Source organism: Narcine bancroftii, chromosome 6 (genome assembly GCF_036971445.1).
Source record: "Narcine bancroftii isolate sNarBan1 chromosome 6, sNarBan1.hap1, whole genome shotgun sequence".
Taxonomy (NCBI): domain Eukaryota; kingdom Metazoa; phylum Chordata; class Chondrichthyes; order Torpediniformes; family Narcinidae; genus Narcine; species Narcine bancroftii.
Window position 1 is genome coordinate 212,459,821 of NC_091474.1, and position 24,280 is coordinate 212,484,100.

General features: G+C 45.8%; 1 long non-coding RNA gene and 1 pseudogene across 1 annotated transcript in view; one reads left to right on the forward strand and one right to left on the reverse strand.

Annotated features, from left to right (window-relative positions):
- The window catches only part of LOC138737750 (uncharacterized), an 80,020-nt gene that overhangs the window by 26,448 nt on the left and 29,292 nt on the right, over positions 1-24,280 (reverse strand). The window contains exon 2 of the long non-coding RNA XR_011341202.1: positions 20,998-21,145. This is a non-coding gene — a long non-coding RNA (uncharacterized lncRNA). The remainder of the gene's footprint in view (positions 1-20,997; positions 21,146-24,280) is intronic.
- LOC138736911 (delta-aminolevulinic acid dehydratase-like) lies at positions 17,615-18,454 on the forward strand (annotated as a pseudogene).

Here is a 24,280-nt window from a genome sequence, read left to right on the forward strand (position 1 = left end):
AAAGACATCAATGGAAATAGGGAGAATGCAGTAACAGGATACTAAATTTGGATGATGCACCAAGGCCAGAATGAATGTGGATAAGACTTGTAATTTCATTGTGTCTTTAACGGTTGACCCTTCCACAGATGGTGCAGGAGATGTCTGATTGAGAAGGCAGATGGAGCATCAGTAAAGTCATTGAGAACTTGAGTATCTTCACTTGGAGCACAACACTTAGTTCAGTGAATACAGTGGAAGAAGAGCCTCATCTCCTACATTTCGTATCCACCCATCCCATCAAGCACCTGTGACTAAATCTGTGGATGCCACGCTACCCTCATTGACCACTTCAACTGAAGAGGAAAATCTGTGGATCGATCACGTCTCTCTTCCTCTTCAGCTACTCTGCCTAAATTTACATTGTGGGAAATTTGGACTCAACAACATCCTGTGATGTGCCATCCTTGGATGATTCCCTAATCACCTAAGAATTGTATTCTGACTTTAAACAAGGCAGACTCAGAATATTGTCCAACCTTTTTTTAAAAAAAGCTGTTCTAAGGGAAATCAAGTTTATTTATCATCCAATTATACCAGTACAACCCAATGAAAGTACATGTACAACATAGCATACAGACTGACAAATGATACAAATACACAGTACGTGTGTGTGTGTGTGTGTGTGTGTGTGTGTAAAAATAAATATTATTGACAGATAGTGGAGTTTCTGGAAGACGTTTTAGCAGGTTCATCAGTCATTCAGCTGTCTCACTGCCCATGGGAAGAAACAGTTCTCAGCCTGGTAGTTCTGCTTCTAATACTTCTACATATCTTTCCTGACGGAAGTAGATGGAAGATGCTGTGTGCAACGTGGTTGAGATCCTCCCTGATTTTTACAAGACCTCTTTAAACAACAATCCTGGTTGATCACCTTGATGGGGGGAGAGGAGGGGGTGGGGGTTGGGAGACTCCAGCGATTCTCTCTGCCACTCTTATGGTCCTGTGGATTGACTTCCAATCCAATTCTCTACAGCAACTGTATGACACTGTGATGCAGCCGGCTAGACGCTCTTGATAGAACTCCTGAAAAATGTTGACAGAATGGTGGTTGGTAGCCTTGCCCAACTCAACATTCAAAGAAGTGCATTCGCTGCTGTGCCTTCTTGACAAGTGAGGAGATGTTGCATGTCCAGGGTAGATCACTTTTTAAGTGGATTCCAAGAAACTTTCATCTAATTTGTCTGGTCCATGTTGAGGTTGTTATCTCACTTCTTCTCTGTAGTGCAGCTCCTCATCGTTGCTGATGAGGCCAATTACTGTCGCATCATCTGCAAACTTGATGACATTGTTGGAGCTGGATCTAGCGATTCAGTTGTGGGTCAGTAGTGTGAACAGGAATGGGCGGAGAACTCAGCTCTGAGGTATGCCAGTGCTCAGCAAGGTGGTGCCTGATGTTTTGTTGCTAACCCAGACAGACTGTGTGATGCACGATCTATTACGCAAAGACTGAAGTTACTGGAATTGAAGGCTTTTATTAGCAAGAGATGGACAGCTTCCCTTGTGTTGCTGGCTCTCCCTGACCTGGATTCGAACTGGGGGCAGAAACAGCCTTTATGGGGAGGAGTTACGAGCCAGTGAGTGAGAGCAGGGTCAAACATAAAATGTCATATTATTTACATATAATAGTGGTTTCACAACACTCAGCCCCTCCTTTAAAAAGAAATCCGGGGAGGGGGTGTTGTGGTGAGGTAACCTCATAAGTTCAGCCTGTCCAGTGGCCTCCTTTGGCATTGTGATTGGCATGCCCCTGTCCAGGGGTCTGTGGTGGCCTCTGTCGGCTGTGGCTGCTCCCTCTCGGTTAGCCCAGCTTGGTTGAGCCGGGAAGGTGGGAGCGTGTGTGACGGCTGCCGGGTTGGCCAGGATGGTGGGGGTAGCAGACTGAGGCCTCAGAGAGTTGCTGGGGGGGGGGCATACCTGCTGGCTGGTTGAAGGGGGGGGGGGTTCAGCTGCTCCCATGTGTGTCAGGTCCCGGATGGATGCTGTGTCCTTATATCCGCCTTAGAATGCCATGTAGGCGTACTGTGGGTTAGCGTGGAACAGCTGGACTCTCTCGACCAGGGGATCAGACTTATGGGTCCTCACATGCTTGCGAAGTAGGATGGACCCAGGGAATGCAGCCAGGTGGGTAAGGTAGTTCCCAACGCCGATCTCCTGGACATCCATCATGGCTCTGAAAAGTTGGTGTGGTCTGAGTTAATCAGGGTTACTGATACCAACATCAGCTCACCGTTTCAGGAGTTCCATTGGTTGCTGGTGGTCTGATAAGATGGCAGCCCCCATGGCGCGCACGTGGCCCCGTCATCATTCGTTGAAAGGGAAGAGGGAGAAGACGGATGTGACATCATTAAAGATGGCGGCCCCCATTCGCACACGTTGCTGCTAGGTTTGGGGGTTTGCTTAGACTTATAGATCTTCGTGAAGTGACCCTTCTTCCCGCAGTTGGAGCAGACGGCATCCTTGGCAGTGCAGTGTTTCTTTGGATGTTTGCCTTGCCTGCAGAAGTAGCACTTCAGGTGGTTGGCTGACTACTGTGGAGGTTAGTTTGGGGTGGGAGGGGGTTTATGATGCCATCTCCCAAGATGGGGGCACCCGTGTCCCCCACGAGGTGGCTGTGTATTCGCTGGAGAATGATTCTGCGTTATGGATGGCTACTTCCAGAGTGTTTGCGAGTTCGATTGTTTGAGGTAGGCTCAGTCTTTTCTGCTCGAGCAGCCTCTACCTCACGTAATCAGAGCAGACGCCTGTTGCACAGACATCTCTGATCAGCAGCTGGGTGTGTTGTTTTGCACTCACAGCCTGGCAGTTGCAATCCTTGCAGGCTCCTGCAGGGCCCTGACAAAGTCATTGAACATTTCCCCGGGTCGCTGCATGCGTGAGTGGAGTACGTGCCGTGCATAGACTTCATTCACCTGTACCTTGTACTGGTCTTTTAGGGTGTTCATGGCTTCTCCATAGGTCTGGCAGCCCCAGACCATCTGGTAGACTCAGTGCCCAATGTATGAAAATAGCAGATGGAGCTTGTCTTCGTTGTCCTGGATCGCAGCTTCAGAGACGCCAGAGTGTGAATTTGTTGGCTGCTTCGGGTTCTCTCAGGTCAATTTCTAGGTGGTCCAGCTTCAAGTATTTGTCCACATTCTAAAGAAACAAAGTTTTGCTAACAAAATCAATTCACTATCAATTACACAAAGACTGAAGTTACTGGAACTGAAGGCTTTTATTAGCAAGATATGGACAGCTTCCCTTGTGTTGCTGGCTCTCCCTGACCCAGACTCGAACTGGGGGCCGGCTTGTGGTATGACAGGCTTTATGGGGGATAAAGGGGAAGAGTTATGAGCCAGTGAGTGAGAGCAGGGTCAAACATAAAAGGTCATATCATTTACATATACAAAAGTGGTTTCACAATACTGTGGTCTTTCCAGTATGAAGTTCAGAATTCAGTTACATAGAAGGGCATTGAGTCCCAGTGTGGATAGCTTCTCCACCAGCCTCCAGGAAATGATTGAATTCAATGCCAAACAGGTTGATGAATGGCAGCCTAGGTTGTTCAGGATGGAGAGGAGGAACAAGGCTAAAGCAACATCTGTGGAACAGTTCTGTCTGTAGGTGAATTGAAATGGGTCCAATGTCCCTGGGAGGTTTGCTTTGATATGCTTCATCACCAAATGCTTGAAGCATTTCATAATGGTGGAGGTCAATGCCACTGGGCGGTCATTATTGAGGCCTGTTACCATTGCCCTCTTTGGTACCGGGATGACATGGGCTGCTTTGAAAACCATGGGGATGATGGACTGTTGGAATGACATTTTGAAGATGTCCACAAGGACCTCCATCAGTTGGCTGTACAGTCGTTCAATACCTGACCACATAGGTTGTCTGATCCTGCTGCCTTGTGTGAATTCAACCTAGATAGGATTCTCCTCACCTCAGACATGGCTATGCAAGAGGTCTGTTCTTCAGGAAGAGACAAAAATTTCTTTGGTTTCAGCAGGTTCTTTTCATTGAACCATGTGTACAAGATGTTCAGTCTGTCTGGAAGGGAGGCATCCTGTCGTTGATTCACAAAGTTGTCTTGTCATCTGTAATTATTTTGATATTTTGCTACATGTGCCTCCTGTTGCCAGTGATGTAGAGCTGACTGTGGATCCATTGTGTGTACTCATGCTTTGCATTCCAGGTTGCATGGGAGAGTTCAGCCTGGCTGATCTTAGTGCCAGCTTGTCTCCTCTCCCGAAGGTAGAATCACGAGCTCTGAGAAGTGCTCGGATCTCTGCGTCTGACCATGGTTTCTGATCAGCCCTGGTTGTTCAGCATTTTATCTTCGTGACATCCTCAATGCAATAGCCAGTCAGTGAGCTCGTGTACTTGGCGATGTTTAAGTTGCCATTGTAGGTGGGTGCCTCCCTGAAACAGCTCCAGTCTGTGATCTCAAAGTAGTCTTGCAGCGCTGCTGTGCACCACCCCACCCCCCCACCCCCATCATGTCCTAATTCCCTGCAAATTGACTTTGCTAATTTTTCTAGCAGTCTGTATGTCAGGGTTAGCAGGACAGATATGTCATCTAAGTATCCATGATGGGACTGAAGAACAGCCTTAGGCACCTTTGAACGCACCAGGGACATTGATGTTCACTCAATCTAAGGTGTTCTCTCTTCTGGTGGCGCAGTGGACGTGCTGTTAAAACCATGGTAGAACAGTTTTCAGGTCGATGTGGCTGAAGTTACCAGATACAGTCATGCACCCATCAGGTTGAGATGTCTGAGCTTCACAGATGGCACCATAAAACTCCTTCATGGTTTTAACCTCATTTGCCAAAGGCAGAATGTAAACTGTGGCAATCAGTGTGACCGTGAATTCCCTGAGCAAGTAGAAGGGTTTGTATTTCACCATCTCTGCAACAGAAACATTTGTGTACCAGTTCTCACTGATGTAAAGGCACAGAGGCCCCCTCTTTGAGTCTTGCTAGAAGGAACAGCATCTCTGCCTGCCCTGAAGGAGATAAGGCCATTGAGCTGGATGAAATGATAATTAAATAGCTTTAATATGAACTTCCAGTAAATTGGGTTTCATTTTCTGTTTATCTTGGCAAGTGTTTGATATGTCATTTCGATTCCTGCACTCAGCTTTTAACAAGAAACTACTCTGCAAAAAGCAGGCAGTAAATTTAAATTCCTACAGTCAACAAACGAATTAATTTTGAAGAAACCACCCAACAGAAATATTTACTTTGAATCGTTGGATTAGTAAACAGTTTCAAAAGTGTAAAATAAATACATTTATTTTCAGTGGGTAAGGGCATTAATAACAATGCAGTTCACACTTAATTCAGGAAGTAAGAGCTTTTGGTTCCTTCATCTCATCTCCACCAAAGATTTACTTATGACTCTGAGGTGTCTTAAAAGTTCAAACCACAAACCCATCTGCAGAAGGTCCAAAAATGTCTTCACCAGTGGCATAGCTAGATGGGGCGCAGGGGTCGTGCAGCTCTCCCTGAGCACATTTTACAAAAGTGGAGCCTTCCCCCCCCACCCCTGGCCTGCTCCTCCCCCCTCTTCACCGCCACCCCTTCCCCCCACTCCCCCCCCCCCCCCCCCCCCCCCGCTATGCCCCTGCATTCAACACTACTTTATTGGAACTGCCATAGCGCTGGGATATCTCTGCAGCTTTCACCCCAGTGGGGGGAGAGTTATTAGTAAAGACCTGGGAGACTTGCAGCCACGCCGCAAGATTTGGATCACTCACCATCTAACACCACACTTCAGCAAAGAACTAGGAGGTAAATCTGACATGAAGTAGCAGAAAACTCCGTACATTGAAAGTGCGCCTTTATTTGAAAGGGGTGTGATAGTCATGAAGTGTCCAACCCCTTCTTAGTTTTCGAACCCACTTACCTGTTGATATCCCATTCCTGGTAGAGTAGCCAATGAAAGGCCCCATGAGATTCTCCTCCAGTAGGCAGCCTGGATGATGTCCTGGCACCAGATAGTTGTTTTGAACTTTGAGCTAAGGGTTGTGGATGGCCAGAGAAGAAAGAGGCTTGGTGCCGCTGGTGCTGACAGCCAGTCTACTGTAACGGCGCTGCTGGCTGTGAATCAGGATGATGCCTATCTCTTCCTTGCATCTCACTGTCACATTAACCTGGCCAAAAAACTCACTGAGTAGCTTTTGCCCAGGAATCTGGTGTGGCCATAAGTCCAACTGGCAATTGCTGGGAATGAGATTGCTTGGCAAATGGGAGTTGTTCTAAGGACCTCACTGGCCAGGTGCAAGCAGCTCCTAATCTGTGCTGGGAGGCTCCCAGGTCATTGAGAAGTAATGGGGTTTCTCAGTTCTTAGCTTCCCCTAGAGGATGGCCAAAACCGTTAAGACCAGCAGTAAAACCATGATGAGGAAGCCATAGGACGCCATCACCTCTGCTGAGGTAGAATCCAGAATTAGACTTGCATCTCATGTTGGTGCAGGGCCCTTCCGGGGATCCCGAGCTGGGGTCTGGTGAGCAGGTCACGCAGAAAGCAAAAGGCAGTCAACATTTCAAGCTGAGCCCTTCACCGGGAATATTGAGACTCAGACTGGCCCCTGAATAAAAAGGTAGGGGTGGGAGGAAGGAGAGAGAAAGAAGTGGAGCACAGGCTAACAGGTGGACACAGATGGGAGGGTTAGGGAAAGAGTCTGAGATCGGGGAGAGGGCAGCTCTCTGATAGGAGTAGGAAGGGGGTGAAGAGCTGGAGAAAGGTGGACAGAGGGATGAGGGACAGGGAGAAAGAGAGATCTGAGCTGCTTTTACCTTTACATACAATATTCGTGATGAAACCGGGATCTGAATCTGATCCCACTTGAACCAATATCTATCTTTAATTTTCCTTAGAAAATAACATCACTCGAGAGAGGCTTTATTTGTGTCTTATTCATTTGAAGATGGCGCGGAAGTGAAACTCTCCTTACAAAGCACCGTGCACCTGACATCACCCGTGCATGTGTGTTCCCACAACACTCCATGTACCTGACGTCATCTGCGTTCCCATAACACTCTTCCCCTACAAACAAATGTTTTGTACTTACTGGTAAATAAGTATAAAGTATAAATTAATGATGTTGACTCTACATAGAATTTAACAGTGTTAACCCTACAGAGAATTGAACTAAAATTTAACTATAACTTTCACTAATCATGGTAACTATAGATCCAATGCTACTGGAAACAGACAAAGTTTTAAAGTCTTAAGTTGCTACCCATAGTACATTTGAGGTGTACTGAATAAAGTCTTTAAGTCACTGCACGTAGAAGTGGAGGTGACTTTCTCTCTTGGATCTTCTCAGGGATGAAGAACACTGAACCAGAGTATGACTTATCAATTCTTCAGGGGCACATAACTTCTCCTCACTGGCTGGTACTACTACTAGCTGTGTGTCTGGTATCTGGCCAGCATCTTGCTCCTGTGTTACCGGTACCAGGGCTATCTTAGGTACATCATCATTGGGTTGTGCCCAAACCAGAACTTCTGGGGGAATCGTCTGCAAATGGAATGAAGATGGAATCCTCTTAACTGGTCAATGTGCCGTTTCCATATCTTGTCCACTGAACATGAACATGGACTTAGTTTCTTGCCAAGCACGCGACTTATCCATGTTTCTTTATTCTCCCGGTAATCTCTTACTAATACTTGTTCTCTGATCTCCAGAGCTCTTTTTGGCTTAATCAGGGATGTCGACTGCTGAATAGATAGTCCAATCTGCAGTAAATCAGGTTCTCAAGTTGTGTCCAAACATCAATTCTGCCGACGGGCATTTTCTCGTGGAGTGTGGTGTTGTTCTGTATGATAACAGAAAATCTGCAATTTTATGGTTCCATCATATTTTCCATGACTTCTTTGCTTCATTACTCTTTTCAACGTTCACATGAAGCGCTCCGCTTCCCCATTTGTACTCGGATGGTACAGTGCAGATAATATGTGTCGCACATTGTTGCCTCGCAGAAATTGTTTGCAAGCATCTGACACAAAGCGAGGTCCATTGTCTGCAACCAGTTCTATGGGTAACTATACTGTGTGAACACACCTCGTATTTCCTCAGTTTTTTTGCCGTTGTCGTTGTCCACAATGGCACCACAATAATCAGAAAATTTTCCCCCTTAAAATCAATGTGAAATCTATGTGAATTCAGTCCCATGGTTGTGATGACCATTTCCATGGGTTAGCTTTGGCCTGGGGTGCCTTCAGTTGAATTTCATGGCAGTTGTGACATCTCTGTACCATCTGTTCAATGTCACTGTCCCATTGGTGGCCATCAGACATGCATGTATGCCAGTGCCTTCATCTGGACCCTTCCTGGATAAATGGTGTGGATCTCTTTCAGCACAGTCTCTTGCCATTTCTTGGGGATGATTGTTCTTGATCCCCACAACAGGGAACTCTCTTCAATTGATATTTCATTTCTCCACGTGTGATAAGCTTTCAATTTGGGGTAATAATGTCGGCCTTGGGCCACCCATTCAAGGTGAAGTATAGAATCTTTGACATTGTAGCTTCTTTCCGTACCTCTTTGCTGATAGCTTTCGCTGTAATAGGCAAGTGGTGAAGTTGTTCCAGGTTGATCGCTGTGACTTCCGGTGTCCAATTAATGTTCCCTTTCGCCTGTTCTGTCTCAGGCAGAGGTACATGATAATGCATCCACATGGCCGTTCTTGTCTGCTGGACAATACTCAGGTCATAATCATATGCCACGAGTTGCATCGCCCATCTTTGAATTCTCGATGCCACTAATACAGGATTGCCTTTCATGGGGCCCAAGATCAAGCTCAGTGGTTTATTGTCCACCACTAAAGTATACTTGCTACTATATAGGAATTGGTGAAATTGTTTAAGACCAAAGATTATGACCATTCCTTTTTTCTCCAGTTGTGCATAGTTCTGTTCACAGGCCGTCAAGGCGTGGGAAGCATATGCAACTGGTTATTTTTCCTTTTCCGTGACTTGTGACAATACCACACCGAAACAAACAGGTGAAGCATCAATAGGAAGAGTCACTTCCTTGTCTGGGTCATAGTGAATGAGAACATTATCCCTTGAGGTCAGCAGTTTCTTCAAGCGATTGAAAGCTTTGTTAGTTTTCGCCTCTCAGCACTATTTACGGTCTTGCTTTTAACAATTGGTTGAGCGGGTTGTAGTGTAGATAAAAGCTTACTCTTGACTGGAGGGAGAACTAACGCTTTTATTAGCTAACAACACAGGTAGGGTTCACGAACTGGCTTCAGAGGGGTTCTGGATTTAGGCGGGAAACCAGGGTTATATATGGGCACCCAGAGAAGGAGCCGGGAGGCGGGACCCAGTTTACTACATGGGCTGCACAGCATTGACATGTTAGGGATGTGCTTTTGATCATGGTTAACCAAACCTAAAAACAACTGTAACTCATCTCGATTCGATGGGCAAGGTGAACGGCAGGTGGCTTCGGTGTCAGCTGTATCCATCCTGACTCCTTCACGGTGAATCATAAATCCCAAATATGTTTCTGAGGGTACCATAAATACACACTGATCTTGATGCAGACAAACTTTAGCCTGTTCTAACCTGTCTAGGACTTTTTCAAGGTTTGTTAGGTGCCCTGCGTCAACCTGACCTGTTATGATGATGTCATCTAGGTCACATCAAACATTTAGTCCTTGCAATAGTTTGTCCATGACAGCTTGAAACATCGCTGGAGTTGATGATATCCCATATGGCATCCTGGTGTAAATGAACAATCTCAGGTGAGTGTACTTCCTAGATTCGGGGCCCAATTCCACTTGTTGATATGCTTGTGATAAGTCCAATTTTGTGAATTGTCTCCCTCCTTTCAGAGCATGAAATAATTCCTTCGCTTTCAGAATGGGATGTCCGGGAACTTACAGCCTTTGGTTAATTGTGACCTAAAAGTCCCCACAAATTCGAATTTCATCACTGGGTTTTCGGACTGGCACAATAAGAACTGCCCAATTGCTGCACTGAAGTTTCTTGAGTATCCTTTCTTTTTCTAATCTGTTGAACTCCATCTCAATTCCTTTTTTTAATTGCGAAAGGTCCGTCCTGAGGTTTGGCTTCTGGTTCCAATTGTAATTTCACCTGGACTCCCTGAATTTTTCCCTGGTCCTTCTCAAAAACTGTCTGATACTTCTGAAGCACCTGCTTCAGCTTTGATTTATTTTTACCTCCAGTTTGTATATTCTTCACCGCAAGAATTTCCCTCCAATCCAATTGGATGTGTGACTACCAATCCCTTCAAAACAAGGTGGGCCCTTTTATATCTACAATGTAAAGATATAATCCTTTCTTTGTCTGTCGATGTCAACATTACCCTATCACTTTGATTTTCTCTCCAGTAACTGTCTTTAACATTATGACCCACAGTTTAATTTCAAGTTTGGGCAGTTGTTTGTCTTTCAGATCTTTCAACATTAATGACACAGCTGCCCCTGTGTCAAGTTCCATCTGGACCAGTATAATTTGAACAAAAAATTCTGACCCTGCGATCAACAGCAATAGGATGTCATGGGTTGGCTTTGTGAATGAAGATTTAGGAAGGATCGTAGACGTGGGTGTGTCCTTCGAGCCTGTGCAATGGATTTTTTAAGGTGGAGTGCAGTGTACACAGTACTGGCCACACCCTTTACACCCTGGGGTTATCTGCCACAGCCTAGCAAGTTGAGACGGTGACAGCCAGGTCCCCGGGTCATAGGTGATTGGTCAGAGTGACCTTCTCCTAGATGGATGGCCTGACAAGGCTATCGAGCCCATTCTGCCTGGGTTTGAAATCAGAGTTTTCCATCCCTTAGGCTGGCTGCCAATCAAGGCTAGTGAGCCCAGCCTACCCAGACCTCACCTACTTTACTGCCATTGCTCTGTCATCCTCAGAGACATTTTAGTACTTTGGCTCACTGGTGGAACTTTTATAATTACCCCTGAGGTATTTTAGTTTGGAAGCTTGTCTTTTAATATTTCAATTTTCATTTTTATTCCCTTGGTAACCCTCTTTTTCTCTATTTTCTTTCTGTCTTGGACATTTTGACTTGATGTGTCTCTCCTTGTCACATAAACAACAGTTATCAGGGCTGTGGTTATTTCTACCACAGCAGAAGCATTCTCGTTGGTCCATTCTCTTCACCACATGCTCCCCTTGTATAATATCAGCCACTTCAAAACTCAATGCTATCTCGTCTTTATGTCCAAACTTTTCCTGCTCAACAAATGCTGTTGGGCATGGCGGTCAGCTAAACCGATGACCAACATGTCTCTCAGGGCCTCGTCTAAAAAATGTCCAAAACCACATGTCTCCAACAACTTAAGGAATTCGGCAAAATATTGGCTCACCATTTCGCCTGTCTTTTGCTTTCGGGTGTAGAATTTGTATCTTTCTGCAATCACCACTGGTTTTGGGGACAAATGCTCTCCAATCAGGCCACATAACTCTTTCTAAGGCTTGGTATTTGATTTTGCCAGTGCCAGGAGGATCTTGATCAGACAGTATATTCTGCTCCACACCTTGTATCCCGCACATCATGGGCAATGCAGTACATGTCAAACTTATCCACATAATCATACCAGTCTTCTGTTTCTCTATATTCCATCATTTTAATTACTTATTATTCAGTAACAAAGTAAATCCAGAATTTATTCTAACTTTTTTGTTCTCTTTATCTTGAGTTTCCACTCTTTTCCTTTCTTTTGCTGTCAAGCACATGCTTGCGTCTCACTGTATCCTGACGATGTTCCTTTTTTCTCACTCAGTTTCCACCTCCGCCCAAAATACTGTCGATTCCATTGTCCGGAGTTTATCCTCGTTGCCATTTTTATTGTGTATTTTCCCTTGAAAATAACCTCACTTGTGAAAGGCTTTACTTGTGTCTTTATCCATTTGAAGATGGCACCAAACTGAAACTCTTCCCACAATGCACTGTGTATCTGACATCACCCATGCATGCGCATTTCCACAACATTCTGTGAACCTGACGTAATGTGCACATGCTTATACATCTGGCGAGTAATCCAAAGTTTAGGTGGATTTGCGCCATGCATAAGATGCCCATTGATATTCCATATTACCAGTGACAGCGCAGGGCGTAGCATTACCATTCAATAGGAGTGCATTGGGTCACTTTGAATATAAGGTTGCTGTCATTTTCAGAAGAGATTCACAAACAGTTAGTGGGAAATGGATGAAAGAACACATATATCTTATTAGGATTCATTAGGCCCTGTAATACGAAAAATATGATACTTAGTGATTCCGAAATTACAAAGTGTCAATAAAGTATTCGTGCACATTTAATCAAACAGAAAAATGTTTGCCATGCACCCTGTTGGTTCTTGCTCCCTTAAACTGAGACGACCAGGCCCTGTGCATCCAGGTAGGAACAGATGCCCTACAATGTTGAATTAATTTGGAGAAGACAACTTTTTGTCTGGATCAATAGAGACATGTTGGAGATTGCAGATGTGGGAATCTGAAGCAAAGCACCATCTTCTGGTGCACGGAGCAGCATCAGAATCGTCAACCCTCTGAGTTCCTCCAGCAGATTGCGTTTAGTTGAAGTAGTACACAAAAGGGCTGGACTTTTGTGTATTGCACTCAACACCAGGATATGCCTCCATGTAGCTTAAGTAACCTGATCAAGATTGTTGAAGCAATATTCAACATGCTGGGCAGAAATAGGCGGTCGATATTTCAGGTAGGAGCCCTTCATCGGAAAAAGAATTGTTGAAATATGTACAAAAATGTTATTGCAGCTCCCCCCCACCCCCCCCACCCCGCTCCGGTCTGCCACTGCCAAAAATCAGTGCGGCTCACTATTCAACCAGTGAGTCACCATCTGGTATGTGTCGGGGCACCTTTTTATATGAACTCACTTCTCCTATCTTTAGAACCTGGCTACAGCCCTGGTCCTCACAGGTCAACTGCCCGGTGTCAGGCAGGTCTTCTTTGTTCCTTCCTTCTGTCACCAGTTAGGTCAAGGGTAGCACATCTCTCCCTGAAACATGCCATTGCCTGATCGAAGATGTGGCGCCACTGAAGTTAATTGATGGTTTGCTCCTCCAACAATTGTTTTCTTCAGAGATATTTTCAGGTAGATTTTGTTGAGTTTTCTCTCACTAATATGGGATCTGTGATCATGGACAAGATAGAAATGGAGAATTGTTTGACGTGATGAAAATTGGCATCCTTGCATTCTATCTGGTCTGGTAGAGTTGATGCATGAGTAGTAAAAACACAGCAGGAAGCAAACTTTGGGGTAAATCAAAGGTAATTTACTATATTAAGGAATGAAAATTTCTGTTTTAATTCATCTGAATTAAAGATTGATTTCATAGTCTGTGTAGTAAAAATTAATAGTGAAAACTTCAAAAGGTTGTGTACATCAATTTTTTAGTGGAATTCCCCACTTGAGGAACTGTATGATACAGGTTGAAAACATCACTGCACACATTCCTGTAACCTTTCATTTTTGGTGATAGCATGTGATCTGTAGTTTGGAATGACATTTTCATCTTGTATCATTGTCCCCAATATTACAGGCATAGCCCCTCATGGAATTTGGAAACTTGGATGACCTTTGAATAATCTCAATCAAATTATTAAAAAATACCCTTTCATTTTTTTGAAAGACTCCCGAACTGTGGAGAGTACTGTGGAGAGTACTGTGGTTGCATCACTGCCTGGTATAGAGGTGCCTACTCTCAGGACAAGAATAAACTCCATAGGGCTGTTAACTCAGCCTGCGACATCACAGGCACCAGACTTCACTCCATTGAGGACATCTGCATGAGATGTCTTAAAAAAAGCAGCCTCTATCCTCAAAGACCCCCACCACCCAGGCTTCACTCTGCTACCATCAAGAAAACAGGTACAGGAGCCTAAAGACGAGCACTCAGTGGCACAAGGACAGCTTCTTCCCCACTGCCATTAGAATCCTGAATAACCAATAACCAAAGACACGGCCTTACTTTTCGTGCACTATTATTTAAATTGTTTTATTGTAATGTCATAAGATGGTTATAATAGGATTGCTTGCACTATATTTTTCATAACTTGTTCATGACAACAAATTCTGATTCTGATTCTAATGCCAGATAACTCCTCTTTTAACAGTTTGCCAAAACATGTGACTCCACCCTTTCAAACCCACTAAGAGATTTTTTTTTCTGATACTTGGTCTCTGCCTATAAGAGCAACTAACCTCATTTGTCTGGAATATAAACAACTGGACCTTCTGAGGCTTCCATGTCAGAGTGAACATGTTACTGCTAATGTCTTTTAATGATCACTGACATCAGGTAAACTCCATGTTTTATTTATTGTCACTGTAAACCCAAGGTGCAGCTCACTATTATGTACTTTAAATTTATATTACTTGGGGAAAAAAATTGTACTTAAAATGACAAAGAATTTCAAGTAATCCCATCAGAAAATAATTAGAATTTTTCTTGAATGCCATGAATTTGGTTTTCATTAGACTAGATAGTTATGGTCTTGGTTTAAAAAAAACAATAGGGCTTCATTAAAGATAAGATTTTCTCTTTAGTACTTGAAACCTAGATTCATTGCCATTCTTAAATTAGAATTTGTTTCAGCAAGCCCCTAGTGATGGAAAAGCTGTACAGAAAACTCAAAATCTTATTGAAAATGTATATAGTAAACTAAGATGTAGCCATTTTTTTAATCAAAGGAGCTCAAGATCTCCCTCTATAGGTTATATTATTTATGTAGCAAAAGAAATAAATATTTATTTCTGCTTTTTGGCTGTCACTCCATTAAACATTCTTAATATTGCTTTTATTTTATAATCTTGAATCTTTATTTATAGATTAATGTGAACCCACATTAACATTATAATATATTTTAGCAGGTGTATACAAAAACTTTAGGAATTTCTTTCATTCTGATCTTCTCACCTGGTCCCTCAATACGTCCTTCATGCAGTCGAAATGAGGCGAGCTTTCTGCAGAGCAAAGATTCAATCCTGTGCCGAATGTGTCAGGGATCCAACCATATGTTAATTTTTAAAATAATTCAGGATTTTTTCTCTCAATTTAGCAAGTCCTGCAGCATCCATAAGGAGGCAAAGCTATCTAACCAATGTTTTTGGCCTGAGCCAAGGCCTCTCCAGGGTTTCTCCAGCACTTTTTTTTGTATTTATCTAACCTCTCTACAATTGTGCTCCTGATATTCATTAATGCAGTTTTTTATTTTAAAAATCCCTATTAATATCTGTACTGACAATAACCACACCAGTAATGCGAGTATAAGAAAGCTTTAATAAACTAATATGTACACTAAGAGGTCTTGTCTCTCTGCAAGACGAACCTGGAAGGCTAGACTATAGCTCTGGACTGCTTTATATACAAGGTCACCGGGATGACCCCTGGTGACCTAGTGGTGTAATTACATATCACCACAATATCTACTTTGAAAATAACCATGATTTGGAGAAGAGCGTTAAAAATTCTGTCACCCATTGACAGCATTTCTAATCCACTCTTGAATGGCCTGTCTCTGAATTTTAATCTTAGACTCCCCCTTTCTTTGGCTTGGCTTCGCGGACGAAGATTTATGGAGGAGGTAAAAAGTCCACGTCAGCTGCAGGCTCGTTTGTGGCTGACAAGTCCGATGCGGGACAGGCAGACACGATTGCAGCGGTTGCAAGGGAAAATTGGTTGGTTGGGGTTGGGTGTTGGGTTTTTCCTCCTTTGCCTTTTGTCAGTGAGGTGGGCTCTGCGGTCTTCTTCAAAGGAGGTTGCTGCCCGCCAAACTGTGAGGCGCCAAGATGCACGGTTTGAGGCGTTATCAGCCCACTGGCGGTGGTCAATGTGGCAGGCACCAAGAGATTTCTTTAGGCAGTCCTTGTACCTTTTCTTTGGTGCACCTCTGTCACGGTGGCCAGTGGAGAGCTCGCCATATAACACGATCTTGGGAAGGCGATGGTCCTCCATTCTGGAGACGTGACCCATCCAGCGCAGCTGGATCTTCAGCAGCGTGGACTCGATGCTGTCGACCTCTGCCATCTCGAGTACTTCGACGTTAGGGGTGTAAGCGCTCCAATGGATGTTGAGGATGGAGCGGAGACAACGCTGGTGGAAGCGTTCTAGGAGCCGTAGGTGGTGCCGGTAGAGGACCCATGATTCGGAGCCGAACAGGAGTGTGGGTATGACAACGGCTCTGTATACGCTTATCTTTGTGAGGTTTTTCAGTTGGTTGTTTTTCCAGACTCTTTTGTGTAGTCTTCCAAAGGCGCTATTTGCCTTGGCGAGTCTGTTGTCTATCTCATTGTCGATCCTTGCATCTGATGAAATGGTGCAGCCGAGATAGGTAAACTGGTTGACCGTTTTGAGTTTTGTGTGCCCGATGGAGATGTGGGGGGGCTGGTAGTCATGGTGGGGAGCTGGCTGATGGAGGACCTCAGTTTTCTTCAGGCTGACTTCCAGGCCAAACATTTTGGCAGTTTCCGCAAAGCAGGACGTCAAGCGCTGAAGAGCTGGCTCTGAATGGGCAACTAAAGCGGCATCATCTGCAAAGAGTAGTTCACGGACAAGTTTCTCTTGTGTCTTGGTGTGAGCTTGCAGGCGCCTCAGATTGAAGAGACTGCCATCCGTGCGGTACCGGATGTAAACAGCATCTTCATTGTTGGGGTCTTTCATGGCTTCTTCAGCATGATGCTGAACCAAGCCATCTTAGACTCCACAACCCACAGAAAGAGCTTGTTTCTAAGTATCCTAATAAATCCACCTAACACCTTGAAAATCTCAATGATATTATTCCTGTCCTTCAGATTCAAGGAAATATAAGCCTCTTGTCAAAAGTAACCCTTCACCCAAGTAATTTTTGGATGCCATCCAGAATTGTTATACTCTTCCAAAAATGTGGTATCCCAAACTACATCTCAGCATCCACCTGATATCTCCACTATCACAGAAGCCAGTATCCTGCCAATTTCATTTATTTCATGTGCGTTAGCAAGATACAACAAAGGCCACAGAACCAGACGACATCCCTTCAAGTACTGAAGTTTTGTGCCTACTAGCCAACTATGTTTCTAGACCAGCTGTGCCAGTGCAGTTACTGGCATTTTTATGACATTGAGGAAAATTGCCCAGGTATTTCTTGTTATTTCATATAAACCCAATTCAGTAAGTTAGCACCTTGTCAGTCTATTCTCAGCTATCAACAAATGGTGCAAGCTGTTGTCGGCAGTGCAATTGACCCTACCCACTGTTACCATGTTTTAGTTTTGCAAGACCACAGAGCTTCCTATCTCATCACACTCTATCTCTAAACATTGACCAAAATTGAGGTGAGAGTGATTACCCTTGGCATCGAGGCTACACTTGATTGAGTGTGGCCTCAAAGATCTGTGGTAAATTTGACATCAATGGCATCAAAGGGAAAACACTTGAGCAGTTGGAGTCATACTTCTCATGCAAAGGAAGATGCTCCAAAATGTTACTGCAGGGGGTTCCTCAAAGTAGTGTCTTTGGCTCAACTTTCATCAATGACCTTCAATTCATCAACTGGAAACAGCTGCTGAGGTTTTTCTTTTTACCAGCAAAGTATGGTGTTGATGAAATCGTTCTTACACTGTGACTATTTGCAGACCTTTCTCTATGTCTTGCAGACATGCGCCCCCTCCTTTGCAGCAAGCAACCTCATCTATCCCATCTTTGTAACCGATGAAGCCAAGAACATTGTGGAACCTATTTCACGCTTGCCAGTTCAGGCTACATACTGTGTCAATAAACTGGAGGGAAGGTTGCAACCCCTCATCATCCAGGTTCTGGCTTGTGACTTGAATTACCAACCTAACTTGCCAAAGCTGAGAGAGTCTGGCGTAGAACTGGGGACCCCCTCCTCCATCCATTATGGCAAGTAAAAAAGCTAGGATCCCATTTCTAGGTTCTGCTGATTGACTAAGAGGTCTGTCTCTCCTCAGACACTGTTCACAGGCTGCCGAAGATGGCACTGAGTTATGCCAAAGCAAGATGCTAAATTGTCCTTCCTTTGGATATGATGGAAAGCAGAGTTGAATCCACAAAGCAAGCTCTTGTCTCCAATGACTTAGGAAACAAGGTTTCACTGATGAGCAAGAATACAAAGTTAGATTCCTAATTTTATGATCTTTTCCGACCTGCTGCTCAGTCAAAGTCAGCTTTCAGAAGTGTTGCCAGCTACCGGGGGAATTACTAACCCATCAGTGGACTATAATGTGCATGGGGGAGTGGACGTACCGATGCTCAAACAGGCCTGACCTGTGCAAGAGGTGAAGAACAAATATCCTTGTCACCCACTGGCAATTTTCCGTGTCTGAGGAAAGCTTGGAATACTGTGCCATGGTGACCATGCTGGACTACTTGAGCTCAAGGCAGTTGTGAAAGAGGCAAGTATTGCTCATTAGCAAACAAGCACTTCTTCCATTTGACTCATATCTTCTGCAGAGCGAGGTGTCAGCAATACAACGGTAGATCTTGCACCATCCTGCAATTTCTACGTAGCCATTAACCCCAGAAACACAAGCACTGCAATGAGTCTTGGACACTCCCAACCTTGTGTGAAGAGTGGGCTGGCAGTTCAGGTGCCACCTTGTTACATACAATGAGAAGCAGGCCAGACAGCTTCATAAGTTGAAATGATCAGGCAGTGTTTCAGGTCAGGGCTCTTTTATAAATTCCTTTGGCTACTCCTCAATAAATGAAGCAACTCATGGCTGTTTGCAGTAAGTCCAAGACAACATTTATAGGCAGAGGCTGATAATATGCAGCTACGTAATATTTGTGACAGAAATGTGATGGGAAATGATCATCTACATTAAGATCTAGCCATATATCTAGGAATTTAACGGCATTACCATGGCCAGGACCCCACTGGGAAACAGCATTAACCTGAAACTCAACTGGTCCTGCCACATTCCATATATACTCGTGTAATCTATTACATGGATACAGGTGGTCCTCAACTTACAATGGGGTTGTGTTCGGCAAACCCATCAAAAGTTAAAAGAAAACTACATCTACCATTTTTGATGGGTTGTTTACAGTGCACTCATTCGCACAATTGCTACTAAGAGTGCAAGCATGACTGAGTCAGCATCATGAGAGAGTGTGCTGTACAATACTCTTGCATGATGCTGCCATCGCCCAGCATCATGAGAGAGTAGTGTACTGTGGGGGAACAAATAGGAATTCAAAATTGAAAGTATGGATTCAGGCAATTGTAATTTTGAAAAATCGTAAGTCGGACCTGTAGGCTACTAGCATCAAACCACACGAGGCAGAGTGCAGGTAAAAAACTAGTTTTAATAGAATGGTATACAGCTAGGCTTTGAGGCCTTGGACTTGCCTCTGTACAAGCCAAGGCCAGAATGAGGGGGAAGGGATCCCCCTGGGCTTATATACAAGGTCACCAGGTGAGCCACCAGAGCAAGATTTTATCATTCTTTATCTTCCCCTTGTTCTGCTTATCGAACATGAATCCCACGGATCGTTGGTCTGTGACAAGGGTGAAGCATTTACAGGCCAGAAAATGTCTCCAGTGCCGCACTGCTTCCACAATGGCCTGGGCCTCCTTCTCCACTGCGTGTCTTACCTCGGACCCCTGGAGGGTCCGCGAGAAAAAGGCCACCGGCCGCCCCTCTTGATTCAGGGTGGCAGTCAACGCCATGTCTGAGGCGTTGGTCTCTATCTGAAAAGGGACCGTCTCGTCAATGGATCGCAGGGTTGCCTTTGTGATCAGATCCCTGATCTCCTTGAAGGCTTTGATAGCAGCAGGGCTGAGGGGAAAAGTTGATGCTTTTATGAGTGGGCAGGCTCTGTCGGCGTAATTGGGGACCCGCTGCACACAGTATGCAAACAGCCCCAGACACCTCTTTAATGTCTTTTGAGAATGAGGGATAGGGAGGTCTCGCAGCGGGTGCATGCGGGCCGGGTCCGGGCTGATTTTCCCATTTTGCACCATGTAGCCCAGGGTTGCTAACTTCCTGGTGCTAAAGACACATTTATCTTTATTGTATGTTAGATTGTGGTCCTTTTCTGCCTGAAAAAAACGTTGAAGGTTAGCATCATGGTCAGCTTGTGAATGGCCGCAGATTGTAATGTTGTCCAGGTACAGGAACACCACCTTTAAGTGGTAGTTGTCCACTATGTGATCCATCCCAACGGGGAGGCGGAGGAACTGGTACAACCTACCATTCGCTTCAAACGCCTTGTATATCCTATCACTCTTTCTAATGGACAACTGGTGGTACGCTGCCTTGAGGTCGATAGTGGAGAACACTTTGTACTGGTCAATGCTGTTTACCATGTCCATGATACATGGAAGCGTGTATGCATCCAGCTGCGTGAATTTATTGATGGTCTGACTGTAGTCTACGACCATACGCCTCTTCTCCCCAAACTTCACTACCATTACTTGGGCTCTCCAGGGGCTGGAACTCTTTTCTATAATGTTCTCCTGCAGGAGTCTATGGACTTCTGCACCGATAAATTCCCTGTCTTTTGGGCTGTACCTCCTGCTCTTGGTGGCTACCGGGGTGCAGTCAGGCGTGAGGTGCATGAATAAAGGGGGGGGGGGGCTCTATGTTCAGGCCTGTGAGGTTGCAGTAACACTTCCTTCTAAGGATTAATGGCCCATCATGCACCATTGTGATGCTTTTCAGTTAGTACTGAAAATCCAATCCCAGTAGCACTGGAGCACAGAGGCGTTGGAGCACTAGCAATTTAAACTCCTCATACACCGTACCCTGGATCTCCAGAGTGACCCTGCAGAAGTGGTGGCCCTTAGTCACATGGTTGTTAGATGCCATTAGGATCTGATGGTCACTGGGGTACGTTTTTAATGTGAGGTGTTTTACCAACCCTTGGTCTATAAAGCTCTCTGTACTCCCACTATCCACCAAACAATGTACAGTAGCCCTGTTAACCTTAATAAGTCGTGCGGACTCGCCTGATTCAATCGTAATGAGGCCTGCTTGGTGCTTCCTCCGTTCTGATAGGAGCTTTCATCCCAACCTCGAAGCTGTCATCTGGTCGCTGTGTCCTCTGCTCGTCATCCCAAGATGGCTGACAGCACATGGCTCTTTGCTTCGTCTTGCCTGTGGGGAAAGGAGAAGATAAGAGAGGGCTTTGGCGGGAGCCTTGAGGCTTCTGCATATTTTTGCATAATGCCCCTTCTTTCCACAGCTCGAGCAGTCCTTCTCCTTAGCTGGACAGTGGGCTCTGGGGTGCTTTAGCTGCCTGCAAAAACACACTTGAAATGGTCTAATGAGGCAGTTGCTGCGGAATGTTGCCCCTGTTCACCCGTGCACCTCTCCCTGTAAGTTGCCCACAAGTCCGGCTCAGTGTACTCCTCTAGCTCCCTCCTGGAGTCCTCCAGAGCCTCAGCAATGGTTTCAGCCTCATCTAGCCTCATTGTCCCCTTTTCCAACACCCTCTGTCTTATCTCCGTTGACCTGACCCTGGCTACGATTCTGTCCCTCACCAAGTCGTCTGTGTGGTCTTGGGCAGATACTGTCTTAAAATTGCAAGCCCTTGCCAAATCCTTTAGCGTGAGTATAAAGTCTCTAGCAGATTCCCCTGCTTGCTGCGACCTGGTCATAAGACTGTGCCTGGAGTGCAGCTCACTGAGCCCCCTATTATAATGTCTTTGCAGAGTGTCCATTGCTTCCCGGTATAAATTAACGAGTATGGACGATCTCCCAGCTGAGCCAGCAGTAGCATCAGCATTTCCTCCTCTGACGCTCCCTCTATCCCCGCGTAATTTAAAAAAACACCTCTTCTTTGGCTTGGCTTCGCGGACGAAGATTTATGGAGGGGGTAAAAGTCCATGTCAGCTGCAGGCTCGTTTGTGGCTGACAAGTCCGATGCGGGACAGGCAGACACGGTTGCAGCGGCTGCAGGGGAAAATTGGTGGGTTGGGGTTGGGTGTTGGGTTTTTCCTCCTTTGCCTTTTGTCAGTGAGGTGGGCTCTGCGGTCTTCTTCAAAGGAGGTTGCTGCCCGCCAAACTGTGAGGCGCCAAGATGCACGGTTTGAGGCGATATCAGCCCACTGGCGGTGGTCAATGTGGCAGGCACCAAGAGATTTCTTTAGGCAGTCCTTGTACCTTTTCTTTGGTGCACCTCTGTCACGGTGGCCAGTGGAGAGCTCGCCATATAACACGATCTTGGGAAGGCGATGGTCCTCCATTCTGGAGACGTGACCCACCCAGCGCAGCTGGATCTTCAGCAGCGTGGACTCGATGCTGTCGACCTCTGCCATCTCGAGTACTTCGACGTTAGGGATGAAAGCGCTCCAATGGATGTTGAGGATGGAGCGGAAACAACGCTGGTGGAAGCGTTCTAGGAGCCGTAGGTGATGCCGGTAGAGGACCCATGATTCGGAGCCGAACAGGAGTGTGGGTGTGACAACGGCTCTGTATACGCTTATCTTTGTGAGGTTTTTCAGTTGGTTGTTTTTCCAGACTCTTTTGTGTAGTCTTCCAAAGGCGCTATTTGCCTTGGCGAGTCTGTTGTCTATCTCATTGTCGATCCTTGCATCTGATGAAATGGTGCAGCCGAGATAGGTAAACTGGTTGACCGTTTTGAGTTTTGTGTGCCCGATGGAGATGTGGGGGGGCTGGTAGTCATGGTGGGGAGCTGGCTGATGGAGGACCTCAGTTTTTTTCAGGCTGACTTCCAGGCCAAACATTTTGGCAGTTTCCGCAAAGCAGGACGTCAAGCGCCGAAGAGCTGGCTCTGAATGGGCAACTAAAGCGGCATCGTCTGCAAAGAGTACTTCACGGACAAGTTGCTCTTGTGTCTTGGTGTGAGCTTGCAGGCGCCTCAAATTGAAGAGACTGCCATCCGTGCGGTACCGGATGTAAACAGCGTCTTCATTGTTGGGGTCTTTCATGGCTTGGTTCAGCATCATGCTGAAGAAGATTGAAAAGAGGGTTGGTGCGAGAACACAGCCTTGCTTCACGCCATTGTTAATGGAGAAAGGTTCAGAGAGCTCATTGCTGTATCTGACCCGACCTTGTTGGTTTTCGTGCAGTTGGATAATCATGTTGAGGAACTTTGGGGGACATCCGATGCGCTCTAGTATTTGCCAAAGCCCTTTCCTGCTCACGGTGTCGAAGGCTTTGGTGAGGTCTGGGATCCAGCTCAAGCTCTCTGGCCGCAGTGCCTGGCTGAGCCTCAACTTGTGGTTCGATAGCTGGGGGGTAGGCGTGTGCTGGGGCTAATCCCTCTTGCACGTGGTCGCTCGCCCCTGCAGAGACGCAGGCCCACTCCGGGGAATCGGAGACAGTTGGAGGTGGCTCTGGGGTAACAGCCCGTCCCCCTGATCCTGCCGGTAAACCGCGATCGGCAAGGCGACTTGCCGTTTGCCCTTCACCTGTGTCTGGCATGACTCCTGGTCGTACACTAGGTACCCTGTGTGCTGCCCCGGTGAGTTCGTTAACAGGTAGGGCACTCTGCCGCTCGTTACTTGTCCCAGGATCCCCGCGTGCTGCACGGCTGATCCTGGTCCCGGTGAGTTCGTGAACAGGTAGGGCACTCTGCCGCTCATTACCTGTCCCGGGGTGTTTCTGACCCCTCCGAAATCCACCACGACTGTGGGGTGGGCTCCCCCCTTGCTCTCGATCCCGATCTCGCAGCTTTCTGGCCAGTCCATTTTCGGCTGCACATGCGCAGGACCCATTTCTGTTCCTGGGTCCCTGGGTTGGGTCTCGGCTGAGTCAAGGTCTAGCGGGGCGTCCATTCTGGAGATGTATAGCAGTCTATTAAATTGTAAGCTACTAGCATCAAACCACATGAGGCAGAGTGCAGGTAAAACACGAGTTTTAATAGACTGGTATACAGCTAGGCTTTGAAGCCTTGGTCTTGCTTCTATACAAGCCTAGACCAGAATGAGGGGAAAGGGATCCCCCCAGGCTTATGTACAAGGTCACCAGGTGGTGGTATAATGACATCATGCATGACATACCACCACAGGATCATCGTAAGTACGAGAGCACCCTATACTACTTTTGAGGATCTGAAATTCACACTAGAATCCAAAATATCATATCAGTAGCAGAAGTCCAAGTGATCTCTAAATGTATAAAGAACAAAAACACAATGAATTAAAGTAATAAAACAGAGTCCGCGCATCAAGACACACATCCTATCATGGGGGAGGTTGGGGCTGAGGTAGGCACCTGCATTGTCGGAGGTGTTAGGAGATCCGATCAGCGGGCAGCCCGGACCAA